The 25,764-nt window shown below is 38.9% G+C and overlaps 2 long non-coding RNA genes across 28 annotated transcripts in view; one reads left to right on the top strand and one right to left on the bottom strand.

Moving 5' to 3' along the window:
• The window catches only part of LOC111768048 (uncharacterized), a 41,920-nt gene that overhangs the window by 1,252 nt on the left and 14,904 nt on the right, over positions 1-25,764 (top strand). For 13 of the 27 annotated variants that reach the window (XR_011426327.1, XR_011426312.1, XR_011426310.1 and 10 more), the window contains exons 2-3: positions 3,420-3,527; positions 14,907-15,055. This is a non-coding gene — a long non-coding RNA (uncharacterized lncRNA). Of the gene's footprint in view, positions 1-3,419; positions 3,528-8,726; positions 9,042-14,906; positions 15,056-15,583; positions 18,789-25,764 lie in introns of those variants that run through there. The other 14 variants (XR_011426311.1, XR_011426328.1, XR_011426313.1 and 11 more) reach the window with 3 other exon arrangements.
• LOC100629716 (uncharacterized) lies at positions 2,969-4,381 on the bottom strand. The gene is made up of 2 exons (XR_011426330.1): positions 4,073-4,381; positions 2,969-3,661 (listed from the first exon to the last, which is right to left on the bottom strand). It is a non-coding gene; the product is annotated as an uncharacterized lncRNA (long non-coding RNA).

Genomic DNA, 25,764 nt, shown 5'->3' with positions numbered 1-25,764 from the left:
GCAAGAGAATCATGAGCAGAAACTGCTCACAGAACCAGTGCTAGGATAGGAAAACCTTAACTGTAATTGATGAGTTGCTGAAGGCTCAGTGTGGACAAGTCTGAGAGTTAAAAAATTCCAGGGAGACCCAGTAATAGGGAACGCCCCCATAATATTGTGAGATTTACCTCATGAGCTCAACTAGATTCCCACAATAAATATCAGAGAAAAATCACCTCATGCTTCCAGCAGGGGGCTAAGAAAAAGAACCATCTGGAAATAGAGCAGAGCCATATTTTGTCTTAAGATAAAAATAGGAGCAAGGAATAAGGGTGATGGACAGAAAATAGGAACAAATGTGGTGACATTAGTCCAACTGTATCACCAATCACTTTGAATACCAAGGGCCTAAGTGCACCAAAGAAAAGACAAAGATTGTCAGAGTTGATCAAAAAACAAGACCCAACTGTATGTTGTCTACAAGAAACCCACTTTAAATACAAATACACGTAGAGATTAAAAGTAATCAGATGAAGAAAAATATACCATGCTAACATTAATCAAAAACAAAGTAGCTAGACTAATTTCAGCAAGAGCTGACTTCAAATCAAGGAAAGTTATCAAGGATGACGAAGGGAATTACATAATGATAAAGGCGTCTATTCTCCAAGAAGACATAACAATTCTTAATCTGCATGCACCTAACAACAGAGAATCAAGACTATGTGAGGCCAAAACTAATAGAACTGGAAAAAGAAGTAGATGATCCCGCTATCACAGTTGGAGACTTCAACACCCCTCTCTCAGAAATGGTTAGACCAGCAGGAAAATCGGTACAACAGAAATCCTCAACATGTTGCTACCTAATGTGAAATACTAATTTTATCATTTTCCTGAAACTGCTGGATCCTTTAATTCCATTTTCCCTACTTCTTTTGTGGTGTGTTATTTTTATACACATACTCTGGTTATATATGTATCTCAAACTCTATATTGTTTGGAGCCAATATTAATTTATATTTATCAATATATGTAACGTCCCAACGTTAGTCTTTTGTATATATCCATGTTTCTTTCTAAGATGACATTCCTTCTGTTAATATCATTATCCACAGCATTTATTTTATAGAGTACCGATGATAACTATTTGCTTACTTTTTTTCAAACTATTTATTTGACATGTGTGTCCCTTTTTTCATTCTATTTCTGGTACATGAAGTATTCTTTAAGTTGATTAAACAAATCATTCTTTTTTTAACTGTAAGATTGAATTTTATTTTTATTTTGATATGCCATTTTATTTGCACAAAAATATTAGAACACTATTTTATATGGGGTATATTTGAAGCATGTTTCTATTCATTTATCACTGGAATATGGAAATCATATTCACCATCAAACTTCATTTTGATGATGGCGTGATCAGTCACCACCACTAGACCTCAGTGTTTTGCAATATAATACAAAGCTCAAATAATCACATTATAATTTAATTTAAAAATAAAGGGGACTTCCACTTTCAGTTAGGATGTAGTAGGTATTTAAAAAACAGCCATTGCAACAAACAGAGAGGAGCACAAAAAACAAATTCAAAAGTCAGTTTACAATGACGTAAGAGACATGGAAGAAATGAAGACCAGATAACTCAATATTCCAGAGAGAATATAGGCCTTTGTAGGTGATCTGATTTTCTCCCCTCAATTGGTATCTCAGTGAAATTTGCAAGACTTGAGTGTGGGCAGATATTCTGCCTTTGCCCATGCAGGTGGACTCTCCTGGGGAAGAGAATCCATCTGAGCTTTGGCAGCTGAAGAGAGCTGCCTTAATAGATAGGACAGGAGCTGAATTCTTAACCCCAGAAAGGATTTCTCCTGGGGACATTTGCTGAGGTCTGGGATGGGAAATGTGACTGGGCAGCTGAGCCGGAATGGCAGACTGAAACCTCCCACATTCTCATGGAGTTTCTCCCTATTATGCTGCACTGATTGTCTCTGTGTGTGTCTGAGACATGGACCTTGGACCTAAACCACTGCATCTCCTGCTGATCTTCGCAGCCTCAGCTCTACCTTCTGATCAACATCCTCTTCAACTTGACTACTTGGTCTCTCCTAATTGATCATTCTCAAATCATCACTGGTGTATCACGGGGCAGAATCAACATTTGGAAGCTCGTCTATGCCTACTAGGTTGAATAGGAATGTGTGATATGACTTAAGGTGCATTTGGACATGAACTTCACTAACTGTTGAGTCACTAAATGCATAGAGCCCTGCTTGATGCATCACTTACCCACAAAACGTGCACTGGCAGCAGGGGACAACATTGACAGCCAGGCAGTGGTATCTTCAACCCTGTGATCTTCCCAGGAAATAAAACTGAGTTTCCATCTGGATTCGTATCCCAACCCCAAGCTCACCCCAACAAATGTGAGCCCCAGAGCTGGGTGTTGTACCAATAGCTGACCTCTTCCATGGGCCCTTCACATTCTCGTTTCTGTCCTCTGCGTGGAAATCATAAGATTCTTATTTTCAGCAGGCAAAAATATGACACTTATGTTGTTTTGTATTGATAACAATTCTATTGAATGTAGCATATATTGTTATGCTCTCTGATTGTTCAGACTTGGTTCTTTATTTTTGAAATCCAGCTTTGGAATTCAGAAAACTCTCTTTTGGTTTCCACATGCTGTGACAGAGACTGTTAAGGATTTAGGCACTAGGCCCTTTTTTATGAAGAGATTTACGAAGTCTACCCAGCAGTTCAAAAACAAGAATATGAATAGTTTCTCTCACTATTCCACAGAGGACGGTGGTATAAAATCCTATGCTGCCCCCAAATTGAGAGGGACATGTACTTAGAGTGGAAGTGGGAAGATGGAGGAGGGAAAGAAAACTGTCTTAATATCACCAAATATTATCCTGCTGCATGCATGCTAGCAACTACTGAACCTAATAAAGCAAAATAAGTATTTGTTTTGTGTTGCCGTGAATCAGCCTCCATTATGTGTTGTATTGAATGAATTTAGTTGATGAATATATGCAATGCAGGAGGATTAGCATGAGTTCTCATTCAGCTTTTAGTCCCTCATGACTGCTTTCTCAGAGGGTACCCCAACCCCTCCATTCTCCTGCTGCTTCTGCCATGCCAAGGCTGTGCAGCTGATGCGCCTTAACACGTGGTTCCTCAGGCACAGGGGAAGCGCTCATGGTCCAGTGTCCTCAGCTGCCAACTATTCCCCTGAGTTCTCCAACATCTTCCTCTTAGACAGACTCAGAGAATCTGCTGTGTCTACTCCCCAGAAAGGCTGCACATATGGGCAGCTGGGCCACACCATGCAGGGAGGTTTATGTTCAGGGCTGTATCACTGTGGGAGGAGCATGTGTAGCTTGCACACAGTAATAGACTTCAACATCCTCAGGCTCCACTCTGCTGATTTTCAGGGTGAAATCTGTTCCTGACCCGCTGCCACTGAACCTGTCTGAGATCCCAGAGTCCCGGTTGGAAACTGAATAGATCAGGAGCTTTGGAGACTGGCCCGGCTTCTGCAGGTACCAATACAAATAGGTTTTTCCATCACTATCCAGCAGGCTCTGACTAGACTTGCAGGAGATGGAGGCCGGCTCTCCAGGGACGACAGGCAGGGAGAGTGGAGTCTGGGTCATCACAACATCCCCACTGGATCCTAAAATAATGAGAGAGAAGTGCAAGGTTATGTACAAATATTATGAGCCATTTTCATAATTTTCCTTTTGTAGTTATTTCAGGCTAAATCATGTGTATGTGTGTGTGACTTTGATTCAGAATTCAAAAGTATCCACTTAAGAAAAAAAGCAGAGATTCATAAGGTGAAAATGCATCTCTAGAATTCAACCTCTTCATTCCCCTCTTTCTGTGTTACTGTCTTCACCAGAGCACTGATCCTTGGTTCATTTATATCCTTTTAATAATTATAGATTTAAACATCTCATGCCCCTTCCCAGACACCTAGACTTATGTATGGAACAAGCGAACAGAATACACATAGAAAGGAGTGGTGCCCCTACTGCTGACTCTTCTACCCCACTCTCCTTTCTCATCTCCCCTCTGCCCTCACCTGGGATCCAGAGCATCAGCAGCCCCAGGAGCTGAGCAGGGAGCCTCATTTTGAGAAGTTGAACTGAAGAGTCCTGATACGTCAAAACAAAATGACAGCTGATCTTTTATCTCAGACTCAAAAGGGAAGGTCCTCCCTAGGGAACAATATGCAAATGCCCTGGTTGGTCTGAGATATTGTGTGGCAAGAACCAATGTAGGAGTGGACCTCTAATGTGAGCAAAGTCACATAAATATCTTCTGTGTTTGGAGGAAAACCAATGGAGATAAAGCCCATGCTGCCTGCAGTACTGGGAAGAATGATCTGACTGTGAAAGTCTAGCTCTTTGCGAGGTCACAATGCACATGGCCCAGAAAGCATCAGAGACCCTGAAATGTTGACATGTGTGTGTCCAGGGTCAATGTCTGGGAGGTGAATGGATATCTTGCTTTGCTTCCTCTGAGCTAAACTAGAGAAGGAAACAACTCCCATCCCCACAGCTATTGATCATCAGCACTTTCTCCCAATAACAGCAAAGACTGGAGCTAGTTCAAGAGTTGTCTGTATCTGCTGTTACCAGGTTAACTGTTTAAGAATGGTTGACGCAAGTGTTACAAACTATCCCGGGACCCAGTGAATTAAAATACGTAAAGTACTCATGTCAAACTGAGAGAGTTAATAGACCTGTTTAAGACAAGTGGAAAAGCAAACAAATTTAATACATCGGGCAGCAAATGTGAAATTCATGTAACCAATTGTTACAAACTGGTGAATATTGTATCATAATTACATATGATTACATATACTATATACATATATCAGATTAATCAAAGATTTCTTAAGGGAAGAATTCGCTCAGAATGGTGGGATGAAATAAACAGGAAATAATTTAAAATTATTTTTTCTGAATAGTTATAGAAAAATTCTTCCCATATCTACTCTTTCTCATCATATATTTTGGGTAGCCACAGTTGTGGCTTAAAAGAAGTTTCTGTATGTTAGAACAACAAAAACTACATCCATTTCTTTAAAGTCTCTGTGCAACATGTACCTATGACCAACATTTTCCTGGGTTTTCATCAAAGAAGGTGACTGTGGAATAAGGTGCTGGGTCAGAGCTGCTCAGGGGCATTAATGTCAGACTTCCTGCCTCCAGAGCTGTTGTAGAATAAACTTGTGTTGTTTCTTTTGCCCCAGGTCTGTGTGCTTTGTTGTGGCAGCCCTAGGAAGTGAATAAACCCACTATCCAATATGGAAACTTGGATTGTGAAAAAATGAGTAACAGTGAGAAACATCATGTTTTCTTTTGTTACAAATCATTTCTTGAAAAGGCTACTTTTACAAAGTATTCTTTAAGATACTTCCATTTCAGAGTAGTGTTATTTTCTGTGAAATTAACAAAAAACCTTCAAATTCTCCAATTCTGATTGGTTGTTTTCTCTCATAATCTGTTGCCCTGAAATATTCAGAAAACGTAAAATCTTATAAAAATTTGTGAAAAAGTTTTTACATTTTTTCTATACCACTTATGGACGAAAAGCACAATATTCCTAATTCTACAAATAAATCTCTGTCTCCTGCATGTTACCAAACCAAGCTATGGCCAGGCTGGTCATCTCACCTTGGACACACATGATAAGAATTGGTAAAGTGGTGTAAGGGACCCAGATGGGGAACAGAGCAGGTCTTGTGTCTCTGTACTTGATCACAGTCAACTCAAGAGGAGGAACTTATACAGGTGGGTTTTATTGTATTTTTTCCCTGTTGCCAGGTGATGTTGATTTGGCTTCCATAAAACCAGCTGGAAGTCAGCATGAGATTTGTATGACCTGAGAAGACTGTCTTGGAGATGAAACCATCTGGGTCTGTTCTCCTGTGGTCAGAGAGTGTGGGGTGGAGAGTGCGATATTTGTATACATTCTGCAGTCTTTGTGAGCCCAAAAAGTTCAAGTCCACTGTTTTAGACAGCATTGAGACACACAGAGCCTGTTCCCCAAATAGACACAAATGGAGGTTCTTTGTGATTGAAGGTCCTGTTATATCTTTGTCTGAGATCAATCCACCTGCAGAGGGAGATCCCCAGGTGCAGGTGGGCTGACTTGGATTTCTGAGCCAGAGGCACCTGTGATTAAATTTGTCAGTCTTTTTTAAATAATTGCAAGTTTTCACCCATTAAAGGATAACTTCTGATTTGTAGGGAGCTCAGGGACGGTTGTGTGAATGTGTTTATCCTCTGTGTTCATGTTTTCTCAAAACACTGGGAGAAACAGGTATTTTTCACACATCGTGCTTCTGGATCCTCGAGACCTTATTCTTCATCTGCTTAATACAAATCTATATCCAAATGTTTGACTTATTTTTGTTTCCTTTTTCTTTAAATAGATATAAAAATCCTATAGAGGTAAACAACTGATCCATAAGGATAAGTGGGGAAATTGTGTGCTAGAGATGAAGGCTTTTTGTCTGTAAATGTTAAACTTTCTTTTGTGTCCAGCTCACCCGTTTAATAACTGGACAAAGGAAGATAACAGTTCCATTGCATCCAGAGCACTGTCTGCCTTGTAAGTTCTTCTCTAAGACACCGCCCAAGGCTCAGCCTTGGAAAGGGGAGTGTAAACTCAAAAGAAGCTCTCTCAAGCCACAGCTTGTCTGGAAGTTTAACAATTTTTTTTTTCACAGTCTGCATTTGAGGTTGGTCTGTTGGACCTTGTAAGAAGGTCTGGTTTACGTGAGAAATGGGGATCCTAGCCTCTTAAATTTTAGTTGAAGCTGCCTTTGATATAAAAATTGTATTAATATCCAGGAAAAAAATTGTTTTCTTTGGATTTTTCATTTAGAGGGAATAGTTTACCAGAAGAAAAATGGGGACTTATAGTCTAAGATTTCTCAAATTCCATCTTTCTTCCATATTCAACTATTTTAAGAATCTGCAAAATGCTTATACAAATTTTGAATAAGGGAATTTTAGACCCTCTGGAATAAACAAGATCCAATTAAATCACTTAAAATGACTTATAAAATCAGCTTAAATTCTCGTTAACCACTTCTTTTCATCTCCTGTTAATACAAATTAAAGTTCAGAACAGGAAGGAGCCAAAGTCTGAATGAAATATTTAGTGGCCATTCGTTGTCTTATAATAAAACACAGCCTCTGCATCAGTGAGTGAAATAGTGATCTCTGACTTAGGGGAGCGGAAGGCTCACAGTGGAGAACCTCACATCCACTCAGTCTCTTTAGACCAGGAGCCAAGGATGCACCAAAGTTCAGACGCTCTTTGAAGCATCAACTGCCCTCACCTTGCAGTGCTTCCAAAAATTTGCATGTTGACTCTTCTAAAGCACCTACTAGGCCAAGCAGAGAATAAGGATGAGAAATAAAATAAAATAATTCTGAGCTTTCTGAATCAGTCACAGGTAGAAATTACATGGTTTAAGAAGGAAATGTAGGCTATGATAACATATTGGAAACTTGCGCAGGTCTTCCTCAGATTTCATGTTCTTGCTCTAGTAAGTTGGGAACATCCTCAATCTGGAGAATGTCTCTCATTTTCTGGAATCATTGTAGTCTTAGTTAAACTTTGAAATGATTATGAGAATACACACTAACTTATTATCCTGGGGAAACTAATTCCACCAAGATGACTTCTTTAAGGAAAAATAAAGAGGAGAAACCTATCGATTCTATGGAAAAATTAAAGCAAATATTTGCTGGTCCCTAAAAATTTTGAGTATAACCCTAAACAGACAAGAGCAACATTTTTTGTTCCTGGTTTAATGCTAAGGTTTCCAGAGTCAGCAAAAGTGATTTGCTTTTGCTTCAAACTAAACTTGTAGTATTGCTCATAACAGCAATTAAACCGCACTCAGAACATGTAGAAAAAAAACAAGAGATAATGAAAAATCTGTTATGAAATTTATCTCACTGTGATATTTGCAGGAAAAAAAGAGACAGAGAGTGAAAGATAGACAGAAAGAGAGGCTTAATTTGAATTATCATTCTCATAGTATTAATATCTTTAATGTGATAGAGAAAAACTTTGGACCAGAACTTGGAAGGACATAAATATGTCTATTGAGACATTGACTTGACTGCCCCCAAGTGTACCGTTGATATAATGACCAAGTGAAAGTAGGTAGAATAAAAGTACAGGCATGTGCCACATAACCACCTTCCCATCAACAGGCCGCATATACGACCGCGATCCCATAAGATTAGTACCATACAGCCTAGGTGTGTAGTAGGCTATACCATCTAAGTTTGTGTAAGTACACTCTCTGATATTCTCACAAGTATGAAATCACTTAACAATGCATTTCTCAGAATGCATCCCTGTCATTAAGTAACACCTGACTGTACAGAAATTATAATTTAAAATTTTAAACTCTCCTAACAAGAACACCAGCCAAGAAATTCTGTCAAGAGAAATGATATCATCTGAAAATGACCGGGAACTCTTTCTGGGCTTCCTGGTGATTCTGCATGTGGTCTGACAGCTGATGTCTCCTAGTTGGAGTTGCTGTCCAGATTATATTTCTGACCTCTTTGTTCTACAGCTGCCACCAAACAGTGTGAACTATTTCCCCCAATCATAAGATCCCTCATGAATGGCCCATAAAGAGAATGGGGGTACACCTTTCCTTCCAGAGTGTTTAACATGTATCCTCTTCTTTAAAGGAAAGAATCACCTGACAGGCCTCTCTGACTTATGGAGACAACACATTCCACCTCGAGGAGTCCTGGTCTGGCCCTCGTACCAGGTGAAATATAATTCAGCCAGCTTTGATGGGGCCCAGAGCAGCAAAGAGCTCTGCACCAGGTGCAGCCTGCCATGTCAACAGCCCTGTCACTAGGGCCTGTGAAGACGCAGAAGATTTAACGACATTAACCACCTGGACATCACTGACGCTTAGAGACACTCCACCGAATATCAGTAAAATACATATTCCTTTCAGAACATTTGCTAAGATAGACCACATTGTGGGCCTCGAGGTAGGTCAATAAAATTAAATAGATTCAAATCATGCAAAGTGTATTCTATAAAGACGAGAATCATATTCAAAATCAGTGACCTAAGGTTATCAGAAAAGTCCACAAATATTTGGAAAATCAATCAAAAACTACTAAAAAAAAACTAGGATTAAAGAAGTAGCAAAATGGGAAATTAGCAAGTACTTTGAGTTGAAAGAAAATATATGAAAATTTCTGAGAGGAAAGAAAGAGAATTTATAGCTCTGAAGCTATGGCAATGAACATGTATATTAGCAAAGAAGATTTAGAATCAATCAGCTAAGCTGCCGTTGTCACTAATAAAAGGAGAACAAATTATACTAAATAACGGGAGCCTTTTATCAACAGAAATGTGTCGATGCAGTGAGCCGTGCTTAGGCTGCAGCACTGGAATCGTGTGAGTGTGGGAAAAATGCGCAAGAGCAGCTTCGCAAGAGAAAGTCTAAGAGTCAGATTGAGGAACTGTTCAGAGACAATTCGGTGACAAGGAGAGTCAAGTAGGATTATGAAGCAATATTGTTATGTCGATGTACATATGAGAGACTCTAGTGAGCTTTGACTTGTTCAAAAGCCAAACATCACACAGTGCAGGCAGCTCTCCAGTCTTCTGATGGTTAGAGAGAGTGACGATCATTGGGTAAAGGCATGAAGCAGGGCCCTGAGGGATTTAGTGGCAGTGGATGATGTCAGGAGCTCACTAGGGTCTCCTCCCAATGACATGACTGAGCTTCTTTGCAGCCAATGAAGTCAGCAGTGACCCCATTCCCCAGAGGTCCTTCGGGGTGTAAGCGTCCTATGTGGGGAGGAAGAAAGGGGCTCTGGGAGGCTGTTCTCCTGATGCCCTGGCCCCTGTTTACACAGAAGAGATGCCCACTCTCTGTGACTGAGGCCTCCATGGGCTCTTCCTCATAGCTCCACAAGCCATTTCCACTCGAGCCCAGCCTGGTGTCCACCTGTCCTCTAGTCACCACAGCTGCTCCTGCTGCCCTGAGAGGCTGAGCCTCCTTGTGAGGTTTGGGGCTGTTACACTGCAGGGTCCAGTGAGTGTCCTGCTCACAGGAGCATGTGCAGCTTCTCCAGGCTACACATTCATGAATATGAGCAAGAAATCAATAGAATTCTGAATGGATGTGTGTCCCCACTGTGAATATGTGTGGAAACACCTCCTGAAGACTCATCATCCTTTGTGTGTGTTACAAACTCCTTAAGATAAGACATGTTTTCTTTTTTTTTTCGATTTTCTAGTTAAGAATTCATTTTTAACTACGCTCCCTATGGAATTCATTATCTTGGAAAGAAACTCATCTCTATATGTTTTATTTTCTTAACCAAAAAGAGGATTCTACTGTTTGTTGATCTAAACATTATTTATTTTCATTCATACATGTCAGGACATGTAATGAGCATGCCCATTATTCAGAAATATTTTTATAGAATTTTTTTAAATGGGATCTATTTGAAGTATTTATTTTCTATCAACTATCACTAGAAAACACGTCAGATTCATTTTCAGGAAATGAGCAGGTCATGTGAAAATAGCACATTTATTTATTGTTTGAATTTTTCCTTTTTACGGCAATATAGCACAAAGGTTGTCATCTGCAAATATTATTTGTGTTAAAAAAATGACAGGAATACAAGTTCTCAGATAGAATGCTGGATGTTTTGGAAGGCCAATCACTGCAAAAGGTACAAAAAAATAAAAGGGTAAATGGCAGAAGTCATGTTTTCATGACACCAGAGAGCAGTGGAAAAAAATGAGGATTAGATGACCTAAACTTGCAAACCAAAAAGATGCCTTCCTAGTTGAGCTGACGTTTACCTGAATTTTGTATCATTTTCCAAGCTGCATGTGGAGAGACGTTCTGATTTGACCCGGGTAGAAGAACACACCTGGGAAGAGAACCTCTGCCTGCACTTTGGTGGTCCCACAGGGCAACCACTAACACATGGCCATCTCTCTAAAGGGGACGTGCCTGAGGTTTGAGGTAGCAGACAGGCCAGAGGATGATGGACCTGAAGGGCAGAAATCCCCTACCTACTCAGATGCATTTTATTTTCCTCCAAGGCTGCACAGATCATCCTTAACATCTGTCTGAATCATCCATGTTGGTCTCCATCTCCTCTGTATCTGCTGTTGATTTGGGCCCAATGGGCCTTCTGGTTTAAGGTCATTGCACATTGCATCTCCCCCCAACCCAACCACATGGTCTCTGCTGGACCACCTGGAGGAGCAAATATGTTTTCAGATCTCCTAGGCTGTGCTGGGTTGACAGAGACAAAGTGACATGACCTTAGGTCTCTTTGAGCAGGGACATTACTAAGCCTTGGATGATTATAGGTCTAACGCCTGCTCCCTACACTCATTTCCTGTGAAATGTGCAGCAGCTCAGAAGGGACCTAGGAAGCCAGGCAGAAGTCCCATCCACTCTGTGATTCTTCATAAGAAACACATCTGGTCCTCTTTCTGGATTCTTATTATTGACCCACAACAAACAGGGGCATTTAACCCCCTAAATGTGAGCCAAAGAGCAGACTATGTCTGATTGCAGAAGGTGCTATAATCTCTTCCTGTTCCCATTCCTGCCATCATCCACAACTTTAAATTCTTGCCTTTCAGGAAAGCAAAAGAAATCTCCTATCATATGTATTCTTCCAGTGTTGTATGGGATGAATTCCATGCCCTAAATCTTCCAGATATGCTTTTTTTGGTTTAAACAACTTTTGTAACTTCAAGAACTCACATTTTCCTTCTGCAAAAGGTAATTGAGACAAAGCAGAGACTTTTAGCATTAGGATGCGGCATCTACTGTGGATTGACAAAAGACTATTTGGACGCCCATAACCCAAAACTTTTACAAGTCATTCTCAGCTAACTCCCTCAAGGACAGTTGGTGTAGACTGCTATCTCAAAGAATACATTAATAGAGCGAGAAGATAAGTAAAAAAGGGAGATGTAGAAAGTTGGGAAAGTGGGAAAATACCAATTGTTTTAACATTATGAAATATTATCCTCTTAAAAATATACAAAAACCTGCTAAACCCAACACGTATTTAATTTATGTTGCTACGGATCTGCCTCATTTGTCTGTCTGTTATGCTGACTCAAGTTGTTTCACAACCGTACACAAAATAGGGAGAATTAGGGTGACCTTGCATTTACCTCTCCCTTTCCTCATGACTCTGCTCAGAGGGCACTGGGACCCTCCATTCTGCTGGTTCTGTCACGCCATGTCATGCAGCTGATGAGACTTAACTGGTAGCATCTGAGGTGCAGCTGAGACAATCATGGTCCAGAACCCTCAGCTGCAACCTGTTCTCCAGGTCCTACAACATCTCTCTCCCAGGCACACTCAAAGAATCTGCTTTGCCTGCTCCCCAGACAAACAACACACGTGGACAGCTGAGCCACCCAAGAGGGAGGTTTGTGTTCACAGATCTACCACTGTGGGAGGGTGTTGTAGAGATTGCATGCAGTAATAAACTCCAAAATCCCCAGCCACCACTCTGCTGCCTTTGAGAATGAAATCTGTCCCTGGCCTGCTGCCCATGAACCTGTCTGGGACCCCAGAGAGGCAGTGAGAAAGTACAAAGATAAGGAGCTATGGAGACTTGCTTGGCTTCTGAAAGTACCAATTCACATAGATGTATCCATCACTAGGCTCTGACTAGATATGCAGGAGATGGAGGCTGGCTCTCCAGAGGTGACAAGTAGAGAGAGTAGAGTCTGCATCATCACAATATCCCCACTGGATCCTAAAATAATGAGGCAAAGGTGTAAGGTTATATACAAACTTTAGGAACAATTTTCATAATTTCCATTTTGTTATTAATTTCAGGTTAAATCCTTTCTTTTAAAATTTTTATTAATACTCTAAAATATCCAATTTGAAAAAGATCTCACGATTTGTAAATTACAAAGTTGTCTAGAAGTTGCCTACATCCTCTCTGTCTTTCTGTGTCACATTCTTCACCACAGGAGAATTAGCTGTTTCTTCTGGATTCTTCCTCATTCTCAGAGATCTAAACTTCACATGCCCCTTGCAGAGGGTAGATATGCATCCAACATGTGGACAAATACACATGAAAAGCACTTGTGCCCCCCCCCTCCAATACCATGCTCTTTTCTCATCTCCCCTCTGTCCTTACCTGGGATCCAGAGCATTAGCAGCTCCAGGAACTGAGCAGGGAACCTCATTTTGAGAAGTTGAACTGATAGTCCTGATAAGTCAAAGCAAGATGAGAGCTGACCATTTATCTGAGACTCTCAAGGGAAGGTCCTCCCCAGGGAACAATATGCAAATCCCCCGATGGGTGCAGCAGTGTGGAGAAGGCCATCTGGAGGGAGGACTCTCCTTTGAGTAAAGTGACATAAAACATCTTTTGTGTTTGGAAAGAAGCCAGCAAAGAATAAATCACTGATACTTGAAAGGTCAAATTCTGAAAATCTATGACTGGATATGTGAAAGACACACTGAAGGTATATCTTTCACTCTGAAGAAATTTTATGCCTTGCTGATGGATCAGAGACCCAGAAGGTAGAGATGTGTGTTCAGGTCAATCTCTAGGAGGTTGAATGGCCATCCTTCTGGCTCCAGCCCATCTAATTGGAGAAGGAAATTTTACCTCCCCCTCTGCTGCTGACCCAACAAGTCACCAAGTGGCAAGATGGACTTGACATGGCTCAGCCATTTGTCTCTTTTCTACTGCTCCCAAGGCAACCGCGGTTATGTGGATATTAGATGCAGGTGTCTTTTCCTACAATCATGGACAGAAAGTGGGACCAATGGATACATATTTTTTCTTACTGTGTGCTGTGTGTTGATGAACTAAACTCATAACTTGATCAGAACTCTCAAACTTAAGGAGCTGGACAGAGAAAAATTTGGCTCTTGGAAACATGTAGGCTGAACATTAGTAATCCAGTTTAAGTTAGCAGGAAAAGTCAGAAAGATTTTTATTTCTCAGACAGCAAAGATGAAATTTCTGATATATATAATATATAATAATATACCATATTATATTAATATATTTCACATATTATCTATAATATATTAATTAATATAATATATATTACACAAAAATAGTCTTGTGTTTCTTTTCTAATGTTCCTTTTTCTGATTTTGTTATCAAGAGTTATAGTAGCCTTATGTATTGATTTGTTAATAGTCCCTTCATTTTCTTTTTTCATATAGAACCAATATACAATTTGAATTTTCTGTTTCTCAAGTGATAGAATTTCCTATAAAACTAACCATATGTGTTATCTTATTTGTGATTATATTTATAAATATTATCTTTAACTGTAGCAGAGTACTCATGTTTTATTTCCATCTTGACCCGTTTTTTTGTCATTTATAGTTTGAAGGATAAATTACTCAACTCACTATGTGCACACATGTCAGGTCATAAAGATCTTACTGACCCTGTGGGGCATGCATGTCATGAGAACAACACACAAGAATCCTAGAGATATTAACATCAAAGAGATTAAGTCATAGTTTATAAAAGGTACTTGAAGTTACCTAGTCGAAATATAAAAATTAGGTCAGAAATAAGGAAGAAAAGGTGATACTAGAAGATAATAATCCCCAGGCCCGGCCCGTGGCTGAATGGTTCAAGTTCCACGTGTTCCACTTCAGTGGCTCAAGTTCACGGGTTCAGATCCCAGGGGCAGACCTCCTCCACTCATCAGCCACACTGTGGAGGTGTCCCACATACAAAAGAAATTGAGGAAAATTGGCATAGATGTTAGCTCAGGGAGAATCTTTCTCAGAAAAAAAAAAAGTGATAATCCCCAAATATCTACAAACTCAAACAAATTCCTAATTTTTCTTCTCTCCCTAGGACTCAGAGATGACATTGTTTGTATTGTGGACAGTAGAACCGTTGACAAAATCATTTGCAAGATGACCAAGAAGATACTTGTCACATCCAAACTGAAGAACAAGACGCTTTCTTAGGACCTTAGAAGATGAACTGTGTGTTGGAAGCAAGTATGCAAAAGCCCTTGGGGATAACATTGGGTACTTGTATTGACTAATTGGCTCTGTGGCTGTTAAATCTTCTGGAGATGGCAGAGAGTTATAATTTAATCTCAAAAACACAAAATAATATGAAAATTGTATTTCTTTATTCAACAAATATTTTCTTGTACCTTTCAAGGCCTTGTAAGGAATATGTGAGATGGTGAATTCCTTGTTATGGGAAGATGCTAAATTTTACAGTGATAGATCCAAACACAAGCAGAGACAGTGATTCATGGTAGATAGTCAATATATATTTGTTTGATAAATGGATAAATAAAAAAATAAATGGATTAATACAGGAAGATTTCTGGAATTCATTCTGTTGACAAAATGTGAAAATTTGCACATTTTCATTATTACAGCTTTCTGCATCTTAAAAGTATGTAAGGCTGTTGTCCAAAGTTTTGCAAATGTGTCCAACTCATTCTTACCTGAGATTTATAATGAGAGCAAACAAATACTTTCAATACTTCTTCTTAAATATCTTTTTTCCAGAATCACTCTGAATCTTTGGAGAAAGACAATCGTATTAAAAGAGGGAAGAGCTCTTTGTTCTCTCAGAATCAGCAACAGCATATTAAGAACAAAGCACATTGGACATATAAGTAACTCTAGAAGAGAAAGACATTGAGAGTTATTAATTAACCAAGGGTGCATATGCATGATATCACCTCACTGATTGCACTTCTAAGCTTAGGCAGCTGATGAGTCTGGATAGTTGAGTGACACAGGATGTTCACACTGATGCTGTCCTATCCTCCAAGGCAAAGGGAAGGTTGATCCTCAGCAAGGAAGGAGCAGACACAGACATGACGCCAGTGATACATTCTGAGCTCAGGGCCTTCAGTGGCTCATTTTTCCAATATCTTGTTTCTGCTTTTGGGTTGTTCAAGGGTAGGAAGTAAAATTATTTACCTCCAAGGAAGTTAATCACGGTGGTTTTCATATTATTGAGATAAAGAGAGAAATTATTCTATCAACCAGAGAATAGATAAATAAGATAGTTTCTATCAATGGTATGAAATATCAGGCACACAGTAAAAAGGATATTGAAAGGGAGACTATTCACAGTATGATCATTGTAAATAAAATGCTGTGAAATATGGATTATATAATAGTGTTTTTGAAAAATACATATACATATATAGAAGGGAAAAACAAACACTTGGAAGTCCATAGGATGCAATATACTATGGTATTTTTCTTGGATGATTTGATAATAAGCATTTTAACAATTGTCTTCCTTGGATTTTTCTCTTATATTCAAAATTATAAAATATAAAGACAGGTTTTGTTATTAATTGTACAAAAGAAATTTTACTCCATAAAATGGATGTATTGTTCTATATCTCACTGGTCATGATTATGAAAATACTACATAGTCCAAAATGAGACGAAATGGGACACATTGTTGCAAAGATATTTTCTCTGGTTAGGGAGAAGATATGTTGTGATCACCTGCTTCTGAGACACTGGATGGTGGGTTTTTCCACTAACACATTTGCGATTCAACAAATCTATTATGAGAAAAAAATAGCTTTCCCTGTGAGGTAAAAGTTGTGTGTTTTTTAAATTAATTTACCCATTAGTCATTTGTCCATGCTATTTAGAAGGCATCCTGGCCTTAAATGTGTTGCCTGGACATTGGGAGAAGCATATGCATAAGTAGTTTTCTGTCCTGTCTGTTAATTCAAGTACACAATAAATGATTTTCCAAGTAAAATAGAGATTTGCTTGTATCAGAATAAACAGCAGATGCTGAGGAAAGAAAAGTTTTCCTCCGTCCCAGAGACTCTGAATACTCAGTGAACATCAGTTTTTGTTCAGGGCTGTACCGCATGAGCAGGCCTGACTTACACTGCTCACACGCTTGGGCTCCATACCACTTCTGTGACAGTGCAGGCCACCCCGTTCTGACAGCTACTGAAGCCATTTGGGGCTGTTGAGTGTCTGGCTGTAGCTTCATAGATTTCCACGTAGGGTTCTGCTTTGATTTGACTGGGTACTAGCATAAATTATCACTGATGCCCTGACTGACCTTGTAGGTCTGCTCTGACCCAGAGAATCAGACAGGGACATAATGGCTGGTCAAGATTATGTTCTCTGCTGCATCTTTATTGAAGAACATTCCCCTTGGTGCACACTTGTATCTGGTAGAAACAAGAAATCGATCAGAAATTTATCTGCCAGATAGACCTTTCATCTGATGCTTAGGATCTCTCGTGAGGGCCATGAACTTGGCTCATTGTTTGTTGGAATTAGTAAAGAGCAATCTCAATGAGGCCCAGCAGTGTCAGTGCAAGAACAACCGCAACTGCACAAATGAGCAGGACAAGGGCTCTGACCCTTCAGTGTACAGACATTGTTTCCCTAAAGACAGACCATGCTACTGTCCATGCTGGCAGGGAGCTAGTTCTTCGGCGATCCCCTATACTCTACACCACTCCATTCTGTACAAAACATCCATCAAATCCAGGCTCAGGCTCTTGTCTCCTTAACAATTTGGGAAACCTATGTCCACACTCTGGATCTAAACAGAATCCAATCTGGATTTCCTTGTGTTCCTCAGAATTGTGCATATGTGGTTGTGAGTGCTTGGTCCATGAATGTTACCCGTGGATGTTAGACCATTCATAGTCTAAGCAGCTCTTTGGGTTACATTTTCCAGTCCTGACTCTCATTTCCTATAAATCTGCTACTTTACTTAAAACAGTTAAAATCTTTTGCTTTCCCAACCGTTCTGTGGGCCTCAAAAACACACTTTTATTAACACTACTCCTAGTTCCGAGTGGGTTTTCATCCTTTCAGGATGAAAGGAATTAGGAATTCCTTTCAGGATTTAGAACTTCATCCACAGTCAGACATTGTCCGTCCAAATGTGTGTTATCATGGAAGTGCCTGATGTCAAATCATCTTGACTGGGGAAAAAGCTCCATTGCTTATGGGTTGTCTAGCATGATCAATTTGTTAATCGTCCTTTGCCTCACTTTCCATATCTGTGAAATTATAACAATAATTGAATTGACTTTGTAGTGCTGCTTGCAGTTTAAACAAGATAAAGCATTTAGAATGGCATTCAGGACATAATGTACACAGCTAGTAAATTTGTTGCAAGTAGTATTATTCTAATATTTACCATTGTCACCATCATCATTATAAGTTGACCGAGTGACATAGCAGAGACTCATACAAAATAGTCTTAGATTTAATCCAAGTATGTTTCATCTGTAGCCACTTTAGATTGTTTTTACTTGTTTTTGATTTTTTTGCTAACTGACTCATAATTCTTATAAATCTAATTATTTTGTCTTGATCTACACTAAATTGCTCAGAGCTTCAGTCAAGCCCACCCAGACATGTTCAATGTATTTCTTCTCACCATCCATTATCAAAACATTACCCTCCCAAAGGTAAAATGTCATATTGCTGTCCTGCTTATACAATTATTATCCTACATGTTTAATCTTTTCTTTATTTCTCTAATTTGTGTCCCATGACTCAAAATAAGAAAATATTACCACAGTCTCATCAGGGCCTTTCTAATGTAATTTCTTCAGACTTGTTGTTTATGATTTTGGGTATATGTCACCCTTAGAAGTATATTTTCTAGGGTTGAGTTATATAAAAAGGAGTATTTTAAATGTTCATGGGGTAAGAAATTAATTAAGAATGTGTGATTAGATTTTTTTAATAACAAAAAGTAAAATAATGGAATAAGAGAGTATGTCATAGAGAATAATGGTAAGTATTGCTTCATGGATATTTTATATATTTCCTAGACATCTGTTGTGTATATGTGTGCCACAGTGATTAAAAAATTAAAGGGTCCCTGGTTTAAGGAATGCCTACACTACACCGAGGTCTTCCCACTGCTCCTATTATAAACAAAACATTTCAGTATTATTTCTATGAGGCTCAAAACTTCTAAGTGTTTGAGATAAAGGCAGAGAAGATTTACTGAGATAAAGCATTGGAAGCAGTGGAGGCTGGTCCTGTGATGTTGTTGTTGTAGGGAGTACAGTGGGTATAAAAGCAGCTGGAAGATGTACAAGTTGTCTTCCTTCTCATTCTCAAAGCTCCCCCTACAGATGTACAGATGATGGTCCAGGGATCTCTGACTCCTCTAGAGAAGCCTTGTTCACTCTATGTAAAATATTTTTTATGACAAAATGTTGTGTTCAGTCACATTCTAGGTGGGACTGGGATGTAGACAAAAGGACGTAGAAACATACACAACTATATATATATATATGCTTATATATATAAACACTAATACATCTATATATCTATATGTTGACATCTATGTGGGATAATCCATCTGGACAGTGTGGAATATATTCAGGAATAGAAGATTACTTTAGCATTAGAAAATCAATCCATATAATGCATCACACTGAAAGAATAAAGAAGAAAAAATCTATGATTATCTCAATAGATGCTGAAAAAATCATTTGAAAAAAGTCAACAATTATTTATGATAAAAATCTCTGCAAGCCAAGAATAATGAAGAAATCCCTTAAACTGAAAAAAACGTCTACGGAAATCCTAGGGCAAACGTCATACTCAATGATAAAATATTCAATATTTTTCTCATCAAATTGGGAAAAAAATACGTCTACCATTACCATGTATATTTTAAATTATACTTCAGGTCCTAGCAAATACAATGAAGCAAGACAAAGAAATAAAACTATATACATACATACATACATATATATATATATACACACGCTCACACATATATATACAATATGTATTTACACATGAAAATACAAATTATGTATTGCATAATTTTAATATTTTATTATAATTATATATAATTAATATAAAAGTATGATTTGAATAAGCAGAACAAGTACTTCTGAAGAAAAAAGATTCTCAAATGGCTAATAAAAAATAAACATATGAAAAATTTACGTCATTACTCATCAAGAAAATGTAAATTTTAACCACAATACCATTTCAGGATCTACCAGCATCGATATAATAAAAGTCTGACAATAACAAGTATTGCAAAGGATTTATAGCACCTAGAATGTTTACATGGTTGGTGGAGTGCACATAATCCCCTTTTTGGAAAACTGTTTGACAGGGCTTACTAAAACCAAACCTACGCCAACTCTGACTCACACTTTCATTCCTAATATTACACCCAAGATTGAGTGCTTAAGTCGACAAAAATATTGCAAGAATGTTCCTAAAAACTTTTCTTTTCTAGTTCTCTGCCTTTAAAAACACTTCACAGAGTGTTTCTCAGAGAAGGGATTCAAAGACTACACTGTGGGTGAATTTCTTTGCAGCCCAATTGAGATATAAATAAAAGACTCGCAAAGCTCAATAGCAAAAAAAGAAACCTAACGATGCATTAAAAAAATGGACAAATTACCTAAATAGGCATTCCTCCCCAACCAAAAAATGAACCAATGGCTAATAGCTGCACAAAAAGGTCCTCAACATCACTTATCATCAGTGAAATAAATGCAAATCAAAACCACAATGAGATATCACTTCATAACTATTAGGATGGCAATTATCGAAAGGTCAAAAGATAATAAATGTTGATGAGGGTGTGGAGAAAAGAGAATCCTTGTATACTGTTGGCAGGAATATACAAGTGTACACCCCTTATGGAAAACAGAATAAAGTTTCCTTAAAAAACTAAAAACAGAACTACAATTTGATCCAGCCATCCCACTTCTAGGTATATATCCAAAAGAAATGAAATGAGTAACTCAAAGAGATGTCTGCATTCCCATGTTGGCTGCAGTATTTTTCACAGTTCTCAAGACATGGAAGCAAACTAAAGGTACTTCAAGGGATGAATGGATATATATACAATGGAATATTGTTCTACATTAAAAAAGGAGATGCTGCCATCACGACAAAATAGATGAACATGGAAGACATAAGTGAGATAAGCCAACCACAAAAAGGAAAACCTGTCATATCAGTAAATTGGTGATATACGTCATTGGCAACTTCAGTCCCCCTCACAAGAAGACCAACTAGCAACTATCTACAGACAAGACACCATTGTAAAAATTCCAGAACCCAAGGGCTAGGCTGAAGCACTCCTCTGAACAACAAAGCCTGAGAAGGACTTCATTAGAAGGGTTAAAGAAATGGCTTCACTTTGACTACGTTGTCCCTTTCCAGGCCAGCACAGTACTAAACTGTGAGGACCCCCAGGGACCACAATTTCTCCAGTGGGAAAAAGAAAACCCGAAGTGGACATTTGTTATTCCTAGCATTGCAAGACACTTCCTGGAAGGCTCAGCCAGGTCTCACCTCATTGGGATGATTGGTGAAACCTGCTAAGCTAAAACACTGGGGAGTAGATAGAGATGAAGAAGGAGGCCAGGACTTAGAGCAACCAGCACTCAGATCTTGGCAGAATGGGTTTCTGCTTTCATTGATTCCAAGCACAGCCTGCCACACTACCTGACAAGTGGTGATTACAGAGTCCGGTTAGTGGTCCCACCTACAGCACAACATAGACATCTGCCCCCTCCAACCCAGGAGCCTATGCAGTGGCCTTACTTGAATGATGAGCCCAGCCAGCAGGCCCACTCAACCATGGAATTCAGACAGTGGCATCCTCCCAACCTCAGAGCATGGGCAGTCACCTAACTAACTGGAGACACTGAGGACAAGCACCACCTGCCTGGTGGTGCTACCAACTGATCTATCCAGTACCTCAAGCCAAGCTGGATGATGAAGGTCTTTCCTTGCCAAAATGAACTTGTATGGTCCATAAGAGGAAATCACTTACTCAAATGTGCAGATACCAACACAAGAATACAGGGATGATGAAGGACCAGCTAAACATGACATCAAGGAAACTAATAAAGCTTGAATAACTGACCCCAAAAAAGGGGAGATTTATGAACTGTCTGACAAAGAAATCAGAACAATCCTCTTTGAAAAGTTGAGTGAACAACAAAAATACACAGACAGACAATTAAATGAAATTAGAAAACATGAACAAAATGAATTGTTCAACAAATATAGACATTTAAAACAAACAGAAATCCTAGAGTTGAAGAATACAATGGCTGAACAGAAAAATTCAATAGAGAGCTTCAACAGCTGATTTGACTAAGTAGAAGAATCAATGAACCTGAAGACATGTCATTTGAAATTATCCAGTCAGAGGAACTATCGAAAAGAAATGAAAAAGAGTGAAGAAAGCCTATGAGACTTATGGAACTGCATCAAAAGAAACAATAAACCCATTATGAGAATCTCAGGAAGAAAACAGAGAAAGGAGAGAAACTCTACACAAAGAAATAATACAAGAAAACTTGCTGAACATGAGGAGAGAAATGGACATTCAGATTCATGAGGCTCAAAGGATCCCAACTACACAGAAACCAAAAAGGCCTACGCCAATATACGTTATAATTAAATTGTCAAAAGTCATAAACAGCAAATTTTGAAAGCAGTAAGAGAAAAGTAATTCATCACATAGAAGATGGCCCCCATAAGAAAGTTAGCAGATTTGTCAGCAGATGCTTTGCAGGCCAGGAGAGAGTGAGACGATTTATTCAAAATATGGAAAGAAAAAGTGTCAACCAGGAGCATTATATACAGAAAAGCTGTCCTTCAGAAATGAAGAAAATACCAGGACTTTTTCCAAAAAACAAAATCTGAGACAGTTTATCACCACTAGACCTGCCATAAAAAATGCTTGTGTTTTTGTTAATAGCCATTTTAACAGGTGTGAGGTGATATCTCATTGTGGTTTTGATTGGTATTTCCCCAATGATTAGCGATGTTGAGCATCTTTCCACGTACTTGTTGGGCATTTGCACATCTTCTTTGGGAAAATGTCTATTCATGTTTTTTGCTCAGTTTTAATCAGATTATTTGTGGCTTGGGGGTTTTTGTTGTTGTTGCTATTACATAGTTATATGTTTTGGATATTAACTCCTTCTCAGATATATGATTTGCAAATATTTTCTCTCATTCTGTATGTTGCCTTTTAATTTCATTGACCTCAGCCACATGCCCTTTGTGTTCTCATTTACTATCCTCTACCCAAAGTCTTAGGTTCTTATTTTCATCAGGCAAAAAGATGACTTTTATATTATCTTGTATTGATACAAATTCTGATGAATAGAGCATAGATTTTTATGCTCTCTCATTCTTCCAGACTTGGTTCTTTATTTTTAAAATCCAATTTGGAGCTCAGAAAACTCTCTTTTGACTTCCACATGCTGTGATTGAGACTTTCAAAGACTTTGGTACTAGGCCTTTGTTTATGAAGAGATTTGTCGGGTCTATCTAGGTAGTTCAAAACAAAAGAATATGAGTAGTTTTTCTTGGCTTTTCAAGTGAGGACAGCAGTATAAAATCCTGCGCCTGGCCCCATAAGGACAAGGATACATGCTAAGAAAGAGTACAAATGGAAAAGGTGTGGGAAGGGAGGAAAATATTTTCTTAATATCACCAAATATTATCCTGCTGCATGTGTACTACTGATTGTTGACTCAAAAACTACCAAAAAAAGTGTTAGTTTTGTGTTGTTACTAATGAGCCTCAATTATGTGGCTTATATTGACTGATTTTATTGATGGATGTATGCAATACAAGGATGATTGGCATAAGCTTTTATTTAGCTCTCCCTTCTGACACCTCCAGTTGTTCAGAGGCCACTTGGAACACCTGTTTTCTTCTACTGGCTCTGCCATGACAAGTCTATTGCAGCTGACGGGGCTTAAGTGTGGTGCCTGAGGTGTAGCAGAGGCACTCATGGTCCAGATCCTCAGCTGCAACCTATGAGTTCTCCAACATCCTCTTATTATACACTCAGAGAATCTGCTTTGTCTGATCCACAGATAAGCAACATATTTGGGTGGTTAGGCCACCCCAAGCAGAGAGGTTTGTGTTTAGGGCTGTACCACTGTGGGAGGAAGTTGTGTATCTTGCATGCAATCATAAACCCCAACGTCCTTAGTCTCCACTTTGCTGATTTTAAGTGTAAAATCTGTCCCTGACCCACTGCCACTGAACCTGTCTGTCACTCGAGTAACACTTGGAAATCCCATAGATCAGGAGCCATGGAGACTGGCCAGCCTTCGTGTAAATAGGTGTTTCCAATGTAAATAGGTGTTTCCATTATTATATAGAAGGCTCTGACTAGACCTCCAGGAGATGGAGGCCTGTTCTCCAGGGATGATGGTCAGAGAGAGCAGGCTCTGGATCATCACAATATACCCACTGGATCCTAAAATAACAAGAGAGAAATGCAAAGTTGTGTAAAAATATTATGAGCCATAATCATAATTCTGCTATGGTAACTATTTCAGGCTAAATCATTTTTTGCGTGATTTTTTTTCCCAAGTAATTTTGTTGAGATCATAATGGTTTATAACGTTGTGTAATTTGGGATGTACATTATTATTTATCAATTTCTGAATACGCTTCATTGTGCTCACCCCCAGTAGTCTAATTTTTATTCATCACCATACATATGTGCCCCTTTATCCCTTTTGTCCATCCTTCAACCCCTTCCCCTCTGGTAACCACTAATCTGTTCTATTTATCCATGGATTTGTTATCTTCCACATATGAGTGAAATATGTAGAAGATTTTTGCCTTTCTATGTCTGTATTTGTCTTTCTCTGTCTGACTTATTTCACTTAATATCATACCCTCAAGGTCCATCTATGTTGTTGCAAATGGGATGATTTTTGATTCATGTAAAACATATCCAATTTCAAAAAATAACAGAGATCTGTAAGGCACAATGGGGTCTCTAGAATTCTATTACACCATTTCCCTCTTTCTGTGGCACAGTCTTTACCAGAGTACAGATCATAGCTAATTTTAGTTCTTTCTTATTTTCATGAATTTAAAGGATTCACGCCCCTTACCAGAGACCAAGATATATACAGATACCTAACAAGCAGGCAGAAAAACATGGGAAGCAGTGGTGCCCCCAGTGCTGTCTCTTCCACCTCATTCTCCTATCTCATCTCCCTTCTCCCCTTACCAGGGATCCAGAGCATTAGCAGCTCCACGAGCTGGGCAGGGAACCTCATTTTAAGAAGTTAAACTGATGAGTTCATAAGTCCGAGTAAGTTTAAAGCTCCCTTTTACCTCAGACTCTCAAGGAAAGGTCCTCCTTAGGGAACATTATGCAAATCCTCTGATGGGTAAAGCAGTATGGTGAGAGCCAATGACAGGGTGAGGGGACCACTCCTGTGAGCAAAGTGACATAAAAATCTTCTGTTTTTGAAGGAAACTCAATAGAGATAAAGTTATGCTGACTGCTGTAGCAGGAAAAAGGATTCACATGTGAAACTGTAGATCTGAGGCAAGGACACTATGCACGTGGCTCTTCTGCTCTAAGAAAGCAGAGAGACCCTGATGATGAGGAGATTCATGTCCAGGTCCATCTTTGAAAGTTCAAAGGCTATCTCCTTGGCTCTTTCCCAACTAACCTGTAGAAAGAAACAAGAGCCACCCCAACAAATATTGGTCATCAGACCAATAGTTCAAGAGTTCAATAGTTCAAGAGTTTTCTGGCATCTGCTGTTGCTGGGTTAACTGTTTAAGAATGTTAGCTGCAAGTGCTAAAAATTACCATTCTTTGAGCCCTAGTGAATTAAATTCCATCAAGCACTCAGTTCAGAAGAAATTGACCTGGAGAACAAAATCTGTCACTTACA

The sequence above is a fragment of the Equus caballus genome, chromosome 15 (genome assembly GCF_041296265.1).
Source record: "Equus caballus isolate H_3958 breed thoroughbred chromosome 15, TB-T2T, whole genome shotgun sequence".
Classification (NCBI taxonomy): domain Eukaryota; kingdom Metazoa; phylum Chordata; class Mammalia; order Perissodactyla; family Equidae; genus Equus; species Equus caballus.
The sequence above is the reverse complement of the archived record's forward strand: the minus strand, read 5'-3'. Positions and strand labels throughout refer to the sequence as shown.